Genomic DNA, 14,658 nt, shown 5'->3' with positions numbered 1-14,658 from the left:
ATAAACTTATAACATGGTTATGAATATGTATGTTTTTATGTTCTTTGTGGTTCCTTATATTCTTCTCTTTATTAATAAGATAAGGATATCAAATTATGAGTCACTCTTTTATGATCCAATAAGCTAGTACCTACATTGAACATTTTTTAAAGCAAAACTTGCATGCCTGAGAGTTCTCCATATTGTAGCTAATCGAAGGTTTGTGAAGACCATAATGTTTTCAAAAGTATGTGAAGTCTACCAATCCGCACTTGGCCAGCGTGGTAGACTATAGCCATTGGCCAAGGCCTTCTAATCCTGAGAGGAGACCCGTGCTCAGTAGTGAGCCGGCGCTGAGTTGATCATTATGATAATGATAAGATCGAACTGTACGCTCTCCTCGCCACATTTATTTCATCACTAGCTGACCCGCCCCGGCTTCGCTCGGGTGGAGTATTTCGGACTGGGAGTGTCATCGTGAAGCCGTTGCTTGATACCTAAAATATCAATTCACTATCAGAAATTCTAAAATCCCCACGATTTAGGACTTTAGTACTTTGCAGCATCAGGATTGAGGAGTTAGGATCCGAAGTTCAATGATGTAGCCTATGCTTGGTACCTAAATTAATTTTGCATCATCCGCAGTTACTGAAACATTATAGTTTAGGAGTGCTGTACACTACATCATCAGGGTTGAGGAGTTGGGACTTGAAGTCTGAGAATAAAGTCGTTGCTTGGTACCAACAATATGAATTCACTATGAACACTTCCTGAATCTTGATAACTCAGGCGGGCAGTAACCCTGCAGCATCAGAATTAAGGAGTTGAATCCAGATTTTTTCATGTGACCACCACGAAAACTTTTTTTGTTGATTTAAAAAAAATTGCAAATCGGTCCAGAAACCTCGAAAAAATCGATGTAGAAAAAAGAACCACCTCCTTTTTGACAGTCGGTTAAAAACCGATGACCTTGAAATATTTACGGAACAATCTTTAAAATATTCCCTTTCTAACAAAAAAGAATGAATGAAATCGGACTACACGTTAATGAATTACAACTCAGTACCGTAAAACGGGGTGAATAGGTACGAAATCTAACTTCGCACTGAAATTTACGGATGTTTTGGTACAAATTATGATGCTTTAACTGTTTGTAAGCATCTCCGGTTGTAAGAATTCTAAGGAAACATCCAAAAAATATAAAATAATGTTAAATTACTGGTATATTTTAATCAAAATATATGCTGTCCCTATTTATACTTGATCCGGGGTGTAACGGAATGGCAAAGGGGTGAATAGGGAAAAAAGGTTAGGCTTGTCAAACACAAGTTAGTCTATCCTCTAATATTACAAAACTAGCTTATGCTCGCGACTTCGTCCGACACAAATTTCAAACCCCTATTTCAACCCCTTAGGGGTTGAGTTTTCAAAAATCCTTTCTTAGCGGATGCCTATGTCTTAATCTTTATACCAAATTTCAGCCCGATCTGTCCAGTCCAGTCAGTCAGTCACCTTTTCCTTTTATATATTTAGATTAGGAAAGTGAAGACTTGTTTGTTTGTAATCGATAAACTCTGAAATTACTGGACTGATTTTGAGAATTCTTTCACCATATTCTATAGCTATTTTATTCAGAAGTAACATAGGCTATATGTTATTATACATGGCATAGTAGGTATCAAATCTTTAAAAAAAAGCAACCGCCGAGTTTCTTGCTGGTTGCTGGCATTCCGAATCAGTGGTTTGACGATTCAAAATAAATAAATAAAAATATTTTTTATTTAATTAAACTGTTACAAGTAGTGTAGTTACATATACCTACTTGTAAAAGTTTAATTGAATAAAAAATATATTTATTTATCAATATTAAACAGTAAAATGCCATTTAACAAAATTTTACTAGTCGACTACACAAGAAGAAAGAATTTTTTTGAACAATTTAATTAAATATTTAAAGTGACAGCCCTGTCCCTATATAAACCTTACTGGTCCTATTTAACCTTGATTCGTTCCAATTCAGTAAGTATAGCGTTCCTATCCACCCCTTTCCCGTACCTATAATCCCCATGGCAAAGCCAAAACCACTTGGTTTCCAATTTTTTCTTTTTTACAGAAAAATATGTAACATTTAGACAAATCTGCTTTTCTGACGCCTCTTAGATAAATGTTTAATGATTTCTAATAGTTTTTGTACTGTTTTATTCTCGTACTGCGTCAAAGTAAACAAAGTTTTGAGACCTACGGCTTAGCGTGTTTTGAACAACGTTTTTGCAATGACGCTTTCGTTATTTTAATGTCAATTTGTGTCTGGTTCAGTGTTGCCAAATAAAAGATCAAATATTCTACTATAGGGAAAAACAATGCTACCAAAATTCTAAGCTGTTTTGGGTATTATTTTTACGTTCAAATCTCATTCCCAGTTTTGTCCCTATTCACACCCCAGTTCCTATTCACCCCGTTTTACGGTATACATTTTAACTTTCATCCCCCCTCTCCTACGGGAACCATGCTGAATTTCGGGATAAAAAGTATCCTATATTCTTCCTCATAGTATGACCTCAAATCGTATTAAGTTTCATTGAAATCTATTTAGTAGTTTCAGCGTGATGCGCGGCCGTGATACAGACAGACAGACAGACAGACAGACAGACAGACAGACAGACAGACAGACAGATAGACAGACAGACAGACAAAAATGAAAAAAATTACAGTTTTGGGTTCAGTATCGATTATAGAGTGCCCTCGAAAAAAAAGTTTCAAAATATCTTCAATGTACAGAATTTGACCTGTTACAGTTTTATTATAAGTATTGATGATGATTGATAAAACGCGAAATAAAATATTGAAGAATTTCTCTAGAAACGCTGTTGAGCTAGTAAGTGCAAAGTAAACTGTAAGCAATGATATTAGAGACTGTAAGTATTTCTTTAGGCTGTGGCAGCTCTCCCGCGCCACTACCGCCACAGGAAATTAAAAAAGGTCTTGAGCCACTACCACAGAGTACTACGTCGAACCGCGGCCACTCGTCGCCACGTACCTACCTATTCGCTGCATTACTTCGAGACACTAATTAGGTACCTCGCATGTTGCCGTAAATGGTAAAACGATTAAGGGGCCAGGTTACCGGATTTGGTGTTTGGCAACCCTATTAAAATATCAATAACTTTGTAACTTGTAAGGGAAGTGAGTTTTTCTATTCGATTTGCATTTAACATTGTTGCCTTTATTTGCAAAAGTCGATATTTATTTGCGTTTATACCTACTTATTAGTATTGCAAAAAGATGCTTAAGTATTTAATTCGCGTTTTACCTAATGTACCTGTTTTCTACGCTCTATTATGATGAAAAATATTAATAAGCGTACCTAGGTAGTTCTTAGGTAACGTAAAGTCTATTTTATCAACACTCATTTCTCATAAAGTGTAGTTTAAATAGGTAACCATAATGGAACCATTAATCGTGATTATTATATAAAGTAATGGACGCATTAACGGTGCAGCTGGTCGGTTTTAATCAAAGTTCGTTCGAAGCGAACTTAGTTCAGCAAGATTGCTTCATATCGAGGTAATATAGGCTGGGAGTAATATCTCTCGAACAAAGAATACACACGTTCCCTCCCGGCCCGACTGCACTCCCAATTAGATGTTCGATGAAAGTGTAATCAGACGTTGGCCGGATCCGGGACGTAATTAAACGGCGCAGGCGAAGAGTGATTTATTAATAGAAAAGCTCGAGCCGTAATGAAATACTGAGCGGACAATGGCGGCAAGGGCGGCCCGCCCGGGGAAATTAAATTCTCAGCTACGGTCCGGACACAGCACCGGACCGGACACACATACACTTGCCGTTTCTTTGCGGTTGTCAGTCACCACCGGTGCTTAATAATGTATGCCGTCTGCTAGCTATCGCTTCTACTTCACACGAGCTACCTATCGGGGGGACGTATGAACGAGCATAAATTTGTCGACTAGGGAATGTAAAGAAGATTGGTTTTCTACGAAAAGGGGTATGGAGGAAGGGGTGGAATTGAATTTAGGCCGGCATTCACTAGCGACTCAATATTACAGTATACAATTGAAAAATAATGGAACTAGTTTCCACTCCTTTCAGATATTGCTTACCGTCTTTATAAAAAAAGTATAGGCACAATGCATTAAGCGTACCTACACGTTATTACGGAAAGCCGTAAAAGCTGTTGCTAGTGTACTTTTCAAATTAAAGCATTAAAGTGTTCTGACCCCATCATTATATTAGAGTGTTGTTCCATTTCACCCCGTTTTCCGGCGCCCGCCCTCCGCGACTCGCCGATTCTCGCCTGCCTTCGGCTTTCGCCCGCGCTCGGCTCATTCCGCCGTAAGCTCTCGCAGTGAGTGAATGTGTAGTTTTGTCACCTCGAAGCCGCAAACTTTACACGAGCTGCGATAAAATAAATTCAAGTCTTTTATAATTCTTCCTAAAGATTTATATCCAGCGTTGCGTTATAAATCTTATTTAAGTGCCGGGTGGTACCTACATTCTTGTTAAATCACACCCATTATAGTTATCATTTAATATTTATTTACTTGTCGGAAATACTGTAACTCCCATTAAAATTGATAGTGACAATTAAAGTGAACAAGCAAGTCTTGGTTTAGTGGCATTATTGTACTGTGAAATTGTTTGTTGTGGATTAAAGACACGTTCTTGGAGAGCAATTTCAGAGTGTTTACATTGGCGCAAAGTGACATTCTTTCAGGTATGTATTTCTTATCAGTTTTATAGCCCGCTGGTGATAAGCTTAAAGTTGGTTTAGTTAAATAAATAATAATAAAATGTTACGTAATAGGTAGGTATTATAGACTCATTTAAGCAATATCTATATTTATAATAATCTAATATTTAATAATTGGTTGTTTCTCAAATAAATTGTCTTTCAAAATAAATAATACGGTAGTAAGCGGTCAATGTTGAAATTTAGTAAGTAACTATACGAAATTAATCACTTATAACAATGATATTAGAAGAAAATAGGTAGATACGTTATACGCGGACCGCAAGTGGCACGTTAAAACTAAGCTAATTAGCAAACCTGAGCTCAGTCGCCCGCTGGCGTCGCGCTATCGATGACGTCGTTGATAGTAATGTGTATTTTGTTTTCGTCTCCCAAAACAACCGAAAATGCCGTCGTGTGTGATGAGATTCTGCACAAACTACACAAGCAAGGTTTCCAAAAGTCAAGGAATCACATTTCATTCGTAAGTAAAACTATTTCTTTTATATAATTCGTATTATACTTATTTAACAATAACAAACTCGTGCACGTTCGTGTAAAATGCAACTCATTGCAATTTGTACCTTATGTCACATGCCATAAGTACGTATCAAGTTATCGTTGTACGTATTTTAAAGTTTCCGATCAAAGAATATAAAATAAACAGATAGGTCTCTTCTGAGTATTGACAATTCAAATAGTGTGCATATTTCCTGTTTTAGGGAAGGATAAATTAACTATGGTCTAACATCTTTTTACGGTCCACTGCTGGGTCTCTTCATACAATGAGGGAATTTTGGCTATGAGTATGTAGATTGTGTAATAGTAAATATTTTCAAAAATAAAAATATTTTCATTTCACATTTTATTCCTTTACCTACCTTCCCGCGGCTTCGTCCGCGTAAAATTTAGTAATTTTATTTCGACTTCTTTTCCATGTATGGGAGCCCCCTTTATTTAATTTAATTTAATTTTTATTATTTTTATTATAGCGGCAATAGAAATACATTCTGTGAAAATTTCAACTGTCTACCTATTACGGCTTACGAGATACAGCCCGCTGACAGATGGACGTACAGACAGCGGAGGCTTAGTAATAGGGTCCCGTTGGCACCCCTTGGGCACGGAACCCTAAAAACGAGCGGAACCGCGGGAAAAAGCTAGTTCGTAATATATTAAATACCACAGTATAAGGTTTTTATTTTACTATACAACTACAGTGTAGGCATAAATCGGCATTAGCCGAATAGACTTTACTGTTTTTTTTTTCTTTGGAGTTTCTAGTTTACCGTCTCGTCCCGTCTCTTTTACGCTCGCATTATTAGGCATATATCCGTCCTTCTTCCACTCTTCTGTGCAGGACGAGGTAGTGCAAAATATAACCGTCTCTTTTTCGTGCGCAACTGAAGCTGAGGTTATTAGTTCACCGTCCTTTACTCTCTGTTGTGTGAGGTTAAAATACTATCTATGCGTTTATGTGTGTTGAGTCTTTCGGCGCTGACGCAGCGTGCCATTACTAAACATCGAATTTGATATAAGTAACCTATCTACCTATTTTTCTTCTAATATCATTGACTTATAACCTTTAACGTAGCTTTACGTAAAATAATCACGAGAGGTTAAGGAAATTTTTCGAATGTAAACCCAGGTCACAGAATATAATAATATTATCCCAAGTAAGTTACATGGAGACCTCAGACCAGCCGCGCTACATTGTCTTTACTTTGAATAGGTATCAAATGCATTACCTACATTAAATTAATTAGCAGTAGTGTGCTTTGTAAGCAAAAATATTCATACGCTATCTTATATTTTCCTTTCGGTTTGTTTTTGTTTTTAATTTCAACTATTCATTTATCAAATCTAGCTAAATTACTCCGCGATAATACGGAATTGTCGTTGAAAATTCCCGCTCACTCCCACTGGGAGCTTTTCGCACGCGGATTTCCGCTATATCTGTCCCTGCCCTAAGGCTAAGCGGGAAAAATCAAAAACTACATTGATAGCAAAAATATTACAATAATGACTCTATGGTGACACTATATTTCTTAAGTAAAATAAATAAAAAACAAATGGATTGCTATACGAGTAGAATGAGTGATGCAGCTTTACCGTAGAGCATTTTCCGTTGATTCGCCTGTTCCATTTGCGAAATAAACAGGCCAATTCGCTCTAATAAGAAGAGTCAAACAAACGGACAATAAAACATCTTGATTAGTCTTTATTGTTTTCCATTGATCACCTACTCATGTTTAAGTCGCTTCGTTTAAATTTTAACGAAGTAATTCTGACAATTAGGTACCTATTGCTTTTATGATTATAGAAAGTTATAAAATAATCATTCAATTTAATAAATAAGCGTTATTTGCATGGCAAAAATATAGTACGTACCTATATCCTACCTACCTTTCAGTTATGCTTTTGCATGCAAAACTAATTTTGCCAATTCGATTTTGAAAAAACTAAAATTTACTTAGGTGGGAAAGTAGACCTTTTTAGCACTAGAGCAGCTGTAATATGTACCAATATCGCTATACCTAATTTACAGTATGACTCTCCCACTTCCTTTCTAATGGGAAGTTTTCGCTTTAGCAATTGGTTATAAATAAACGCTCTTTCCACGGCAATTGCAATTAGCGAGTAATTGACGCTTTAGGGCATCCTACGACAAGAATTATTTATTTTTTACGAAGGCGATATAAGTATACGTCATTAAAAAGCTATGTAAGTCTGAGAAGTTCGTCGCATTCCCTTTATCATTGCTTTCCACCAGGCTTGATTGTAGTCAAGAGCGAACTCTTCTTTCATAAAAAACTGTATTTAGACTTACTTACTTACTAGTATAATACTTATAATATAACGTAAGTTAAAATTATATCATGTCATGTCACATGGCGGCTAAAGACCGCCGCAAGAAGAAAAGGAAGTAAACTGCTCAGTGGATTAGTCGTATGCGCTGCCATGCACTGAGTAACGACGTCGCGCCTCGTAGCCCTTGTTATTTTAATTATCTTCACTTCAGAAATGTTTATTTTTGTGAGCTTACAGGAGTAATTATCTGTGACTAGATGCTGAACCAAACAGATAATGTCCATCATTTTATCCGCGTGTAAAAAGTCTTGGACATCATCTATTTGCCTCAGATATGGATAGTATGCATCCTAGAGACGGGCTACCTACTTTTATGCCAGAAAATATAAGTTCCCACGGAATTTAAAAAATCTTTATCCTTCCAGACGAAGTTGCAGACTGTTGATAATAGAGATAGATTAGTAGAACTGGTTAAATACATAACATTACCTATACCTGTCTATTCCATTACGACTAAGTCAACTGACTGCCTCTTATTCACCTACTAGATATAGGCTTAGGTACTTACCTTATTTATTTTGGCTCATAATAATAGTGGAAATTTTCACTAAACAAGTTCCAAAAGTCACACAACCTTATTTATTTATTTGTAGAAATATGATTATATTGGTGCTACATAAAACAAAAACAAAGATGCATAAAAAACACTATCGTCATACTTATGACATCCCTCCTTTTTTGTCGGGAATTAAAAAGAAACAGTGAAGTAGATTAGTGATGTTGCATGCACTCACACGGCTCCGCATAATGACGCCGCACCCCGCCGCTTGTTATTTTAATTGTTGTGTCTTAATTAAAGTTTGGTCGCACCCCCCAACGAAGGGGGAAAGGCACTCGAGAACAGCTGAAATCACTTAAAATTCAAGCTATTTATTTCCATTACAGGACAAAGGCTTGCTTAATGGGGTCACGAAACTTCCACGTATTAATCTATAGACTATGGTTGTAAACTTTAAAGTTTCTTTGATAGGAATATTTTACACTAGGTATTAGGTATTTTCACTTATTAAAATGTACTGTACATAAAAATGGTTGATATCTTAGATAATTAATTATTATTTATTAATCGACTTCAAAAAAGGAGAAGACTGCATGCACTACTAGATATAGAACACCCTTCCAGCATCTACGCGAACTAATATTCGTACTTTCAAAAGAAGAGTGAAAAGATATTTTTCTATTCTATGTAGACGAGCTAGACCCTTGACTGCATTATCATACATACCTAGTATGTAATTGCAGTCAAGCGCAAGCCTATGTATCTATAGTAATACCCAGTTTAAAAGAAACTGGTCATGTGCGTGTCAGACTGTACAAGATAAGGTTCCGTAGCCATGCTTGTTGCTAAAAACTTTGGCGGTTTTTATTTCTTAAGCGGTGGTTTTTTGAAACACGGTCTAAGAAACCTAATAATGATTTTGGAATGTCTATTTAACGAGGTATTATTCGAGACGGTAAAATAACATTTTTATTCGAATTTCATTTTTGATGTTCTCTTAAAAAAAAATTATAAAAGTTTTAGCGGTAGCGGTAACAGGTTTCTCTTGCTACGAATGAGTGTGTAATAAAATGAGTAATCGCAATACAATAAGTATGTACTTGAATTCTAATATTAGAAATTAGTTAATAGTTAAGTACCTACAAATAGTTTTAGTAGACTTTAGCGTAGATAGGTACGCTTGTATTAACTTAAATTTATATTACTTACAACTCATACAAGTAGTAGATATACTTAAATCCGCAATTATTAATAACATGTTTATTAAACACATGTATTTTCACGCAAACCGAAACTTTTAATAAAAAATATGGCCGCTTAACCACGCATTTAATTTAACTTGCACTTATCGTAAAATTAATGATGTACTTAAATAATTTATAACGATAACAATTTTATCTCTGTAATATAAGTGGTACATTTTATCTGAGTTACAAGATTATAGTAATTAAACAGGACCGTCCTGTTTTTATATAAAAAAACGGCCAAGTGCGAATCAGAATCACGCATTCAGGGTTCTGTGGATACGTGTAATTATTTTATTGTTTAAATTTTCTCTAAGTGCAAATGTAAGTTTGTAGTAGTTTTATTGAAATAAGATATGACTTAACCATTTTCGGATTTTTGCCTTTACTTAAGTTTTACCAAAGACCTTGCTTCATGCCAAATTTGATGATTTTAGGTCAACGGAAAATACCCTAGGATTTTTGATTTGTTTGCTAGTATCATAGTAATATGCGGCATAAATGGGCGTAGTTTTTTTTAGTACTTATTTGATATTAACTTCAACTTGATACGGGTACTTCCACGCCTTCCTGAGAAAAAGAGTCTGGACAGATAGACATACAGACGGACTAAGAAGTGGTCCTATATATATGTATTATATATTTTGTTTAAGTTATCCTATTGAGGCACGGAATCCTAAAAAACCTGGTGTGTTAAAGTTCTAAAAAACTAACGTGCGAGTTTTTCTTGCATAATCAATGTTCCGTAGGTAATAAAAAATACTCCTAAACCGAAAACAAAACAACAAAATTACAATACCTAACTAGGTATCTGATAAAGTTATTTTTGGGTATGACAATATTGCGCAGTTTGAATTCCGCTGGACTTTTCCGTTTTTTAGTTTTGAGTACGGAACTCTAAAAATTATGATGTAACCATCAATTAACTTGAGCTTATTAAATTTACTGTCACTTATTTATATTTAATTAACGATGTTTCCAATAACTAAATGTTGAACTATGGGTCGTAGTCTTTACGTTCACCTACATCTTAATGTGAATGATCTATGATCTGACATTTCCTGGTATTTAACCAAGATATGTGGTTTCTTAACATGTGTTGTAATAACCAAATATAACCAGTGGGATAATAACCAAAATATTATCCCACTATATTAGAACTCTATTATTAAGGCCGTGATAAATATTATTAAAGCGTTGGATTAACAACTTTCTTTAAAATGTTCATAAATATTGGTGACATACGTGTACAGTACGTGGCAAAAAGTAATGAACAATATCAGCCTTTAGGATGACATTTTGGCTTTGTAGAGGCACCACACAGATTCGACCTGTTTCAGCGGATTATTGCAAATTAAGCTTTTGGTTCATTGTATATCAAGGTCTTCCGCAAAGTAACGCCTGCTTCTATACAACAGCTTTGTAGAGCGTTGTCTCCGTCACTCATACCTATATCTCAACGACAGAGACAATGCTCTACAAATCTGCTATCTCCTTCTGTAGAATTTTTATTATAGTTTATAAGCTGTGAGCAAAGCAAAAAAAATATTTTTAGGTTGCGTCTGTCGGTTCTCTACTTTATACTTACCTACCAATTCGAATACGCACTTGATCAGTTTATGAATACAAATACGCGTATCAAATAAGTTATGTCATTAATTATATTATAAATACTTATTTTATAATGAGTAGTGTTAGAAACAACTACCAAGGTTTTGAATTACTTAATTAGAAATATTAGGTACCTACTGGCGCAAATTATTAAATAGCTTACGTAATTTAATTAGACAGTCGTGCCACATAGTAGGTGGGTACGAACGCAATTATCAAACAACTAATAAGCATAATAATAATAATATTTGTGGTCACTGGCTTGCATAGGAATTAAAATTAACGTACAATCTAATTAGATAACACAATTATCTTAATTAGTTAATTAACTTACGTAAACCTTAAACACTGCCTATTTAGAAAAACATAAATGCATTTATATTCATAGCAATATTGCATATTATATTATATGGTATACTATACATATGCATAAATAATATATGCTATGGGCCAAATTATAGGTAAATAAGAGAATTATGAATTATTTCCAGAAATAAAATTGTCTGATTGCAGACAATAAGCGGAAAAATTCTTAATTAATTTCTTAAAAAAATAATTTAGAATATTGTATTTGTTGGTCAAGTACAGGAAATAACTGAAATTATACACAAGTTTTATTTTCTAATATCTAGCTATTTTTGACATAGGTACATATGTAGCATCTTTAATCTCCACTTTAAAGCATTTAACATTTTGTATGAGAGTCCCCTAAAATAAAGCTTTTTATACTTTTTTATTCAATATTCGGCTGAAGGCCATCTGTTTATATAATTATGTTTATAAGGCTCTGACAGAAGTCCAATTTCACTCAAGTAGCCTCGCTTTGCTCGGTCAATAATCAAGACAGTTGATTAAAACACAATTTATAATATGAACTTACAGATGTGGTGTTGGCACCACATCTGTAAAATATCATAAATGTCTTATCTTGTCGTGACCTAGCACAGTCCAAAATATCCTTCATAAGCTTGGTATGAATGAGCGACGTGGCGCGGACGGCGCGGTATGCGTGCCACGTTATATATTATTTACAAAAGGGAAATATCTGCAATCTCTGTGTATCAAAGGATAAATTAACTAACTGACATAAATATAAAATTATCAATGTCCAGCTGAAATTTGTAATGGGTCTAAAACACAGGTCTATTAAAAGCTTGAAATTTTGCGTGGAGGTTTTCGCTATACCGTATAGGGTTTTGGATAATCTAAATTTCACCCAAGCGTAGCTGAGAGCATAAACTAGTGATAAACTAATAATTAGTTAGTTACTTAATACAATAGTTACAAAAAGTGTTAGAAAAATTTTAAGCAACTCACTTATAAAATATTACAAGTAGAAATAAACAATAAACTAATTAAAATCGCTTTAATTAAAAATCATAATCAGCGACAGTTTTCAGCTTCTTAATTAATTATTAGATTTTCTAATTAGCCGTGTTTGTGTTCGTGTAATTAATGTATGGGCCGTATTAGTGTTGGTCTCGGCTAGGGTTGTCGGATGGCATTCTTGAATATATTTATTTTATTTTGAATACAGGTATTTATTTAAATTCTTCACTTGGATATTTTTCTTTTTGCAGCAAAACCTGATTCTTGTGTTAGTAATGATATTTTCTGCGACACTTCATTTTTTGAGTTCTTTGCAGCTCTTTCATAGATTTATCTACTTAAAATATCATCTGAAAATCCAAAATGTGGTGGTTTGAAAAAAGTACACCACGCTAGTCAAGTGTGGATTGGCAGATTTCACACACCTTTAAGAGCATTATGGAGAACTCTCAGGCATTTCTTCACGATGTTTACCTTCACCATTAAAGCAAGTGATATTTAATTGCCTGAAAACACTTATAACGCACTGTATAACTATGAAAAGTTAGGGGCGCCTGGGACCGAAGCCCCAATCCACTAATCACTATAGGCTATCACCGCTTTTTAGAAAAAGGACGGCTGAATAATATGTAAGCTCACTCGTGCGAAGACTGGGCGAACCAGATAGTTTTATGATGAAAGCAACCCTAGATGTATCGATGTTGGCAAAATCTGATCCGACACGACACTCGGCAATTACCGTTCACTACAAAACACATCGAATTCGCGTAATTGCTGGGAATATTACGGCTCCCAACTAAATTGTTCTCGAATTAATTAATTAAGCTTTTGTTTCAAACTAACAGCAAAGTGTAGAGTTGGCAATTCTAAATTGGATCTTGTAATTACCTTACCCACTTGCGCAGAAACTGTCTACTTTCAATTATAGTCGAAGCTTGCTTAATAGAATCAATTATAATTGGGAAACAATACGGAACCCTATTCAATTCATGTTTGTTAACAAATAGGAAGTTCAAATTAAATTTTCCTTTAGATATAGGTACATACAATTTTCCAATTATTTCAAGCATAAACTGTACCCGTATGTAATTCTAAACATACCTTTTATCCGTGCGTCATACCTATAGTAAAAAAACCGGCCAAGTGCGAGTCAGGCTCGCACACTGAGAGTTCCGTACTACAGTCGTATTTTTTCGACATTTTGCACGATAATTCAAAAACTATGATGCATAAAAATAAATAAAAATCTGTTTTAGAATACACACGTAAAGCCCTTTCATATGATACCCCACTTGATATAGTTATCTTACTTCGAATATTATTATTATATTATATTTATATATTATTATTAGTTCATGACCACAATTTAATTTTTTTGTGTGATCTAACCCCACGGTTTTCAGATTTTTCCCCTAAAGCCAGATATAAGACCCACCTACCTGCCAAATTTCATGATTCTAGGTCAACGGGAAGTACCCTGTAGGTTTCTTGACAGACAGACAGACAACAAAGTGATCCTATAAGGGTTCCGTTTTTACTTTTGAAGTACGGAACCCTAAAAAATGAGAGACGGAGACTGCCGGTAGAAGAGAAAACTTAAAACTATGAAATAACAATGGGTTTTGTTTGGATTTCCACAACAGTACCAAAAATTAAATTATCATTAAAATAGCGTTTAACTTTTACTTCTATCGGCACTCCGAGCACTAAATTATTAACATTAGCATGTCGGAGTTTTTTCTCATCCCAAAACCGCCCACCACGCCTAAAGAAGTTTTCAGTTCAATAAAATGATTCTTCGGTATACTCGATTCCATTTCATCCCAGGTTGTTATAATAATACCTGGAGTATTTGAAAGACTATTATTTTTAAAGAGACAGTAAACAAAGGATCTAAACTGCCGCAGCTAGAACACGTTTTTGTTTGATCCAATTAATATGTGTGTAGTTAATTAGCGGACTAGCACGGTATCGTTCGTCAAGTTATAAGTTGCTTTTCAAAACAAAGCCGTCACAAATTGGCCAGGCCTACGGGGCGCCGGCTACTGGACACCGCGCGCTCGTTACGCTCCCGCCTCGTTAGGAGAATTGTTTGTTCGAGTATGTAAAAATGTGTTTATTTGCACGTACGCTCCGGGCTAAAAAATATATGAAAAGACCCTTTTAAGACTTTTAATGATTTCCCGGCAAAGGGAAATTGGGTTAGTTATTTTCCCCGGGATTGTCCCTCGTTAAGTTTTAATGGGGTAGCTAGCTACGACGTAATCAAACGTGCTTATTTAAGCTAACGACGTTTACAGGTCTCTGTACTTTGTCGTCAATAGAAGTAACTTACAGAAGACCGCTCCTAGTTACGCCTTTGTCGTACGCAAATG

At 35.1% G+C, this 14,658-nt stretch overlaps 1 protein-coding gene across 2 annotated transcripts in view; it reads left to right on the top strand.

The window, feature by feature from the left end:
• The first annotated feature begins 4,313 nt into the window (after window positions 1-4,313).
• The window catches only part of LOC117983359 (LIM domain only protein 3-like), a 72,669-nt gene continuing 62,324 nt past the window's right edge, over window positions 4,314-14,658 (top strand). The window contains exon 1 of one of the 2 annotated variants that reach the window (XM_069499416.1): window positions 4,314-4,714. The gene's annotated coding sequence lies outside the window, so the exon portion shown is untranslated. The remainder of the gene's footprint in view (window positions 4,715-14,658) is intronic. The other variant, XM_034969889.2, reaches the window with a different exon arrangement.

This window comes from Maniola hyperantus, chromosome 6, assembly GCF_902806685.2.
Source record: "Maniola hyperantus chromosome 6, iAphHyp1.2, whole genome shotgun sequence".
In the NCBI taxonomy this organism is placed as follows: Eukaryota; Metazoa; Arthropoda; class Insecta; order Lepidoptera; family Nymphalidae; genus Maniola; species Maniola hyperantus.
This window is presented reverse-complemented; position numbering and strand designations above follow the sequence as displayed.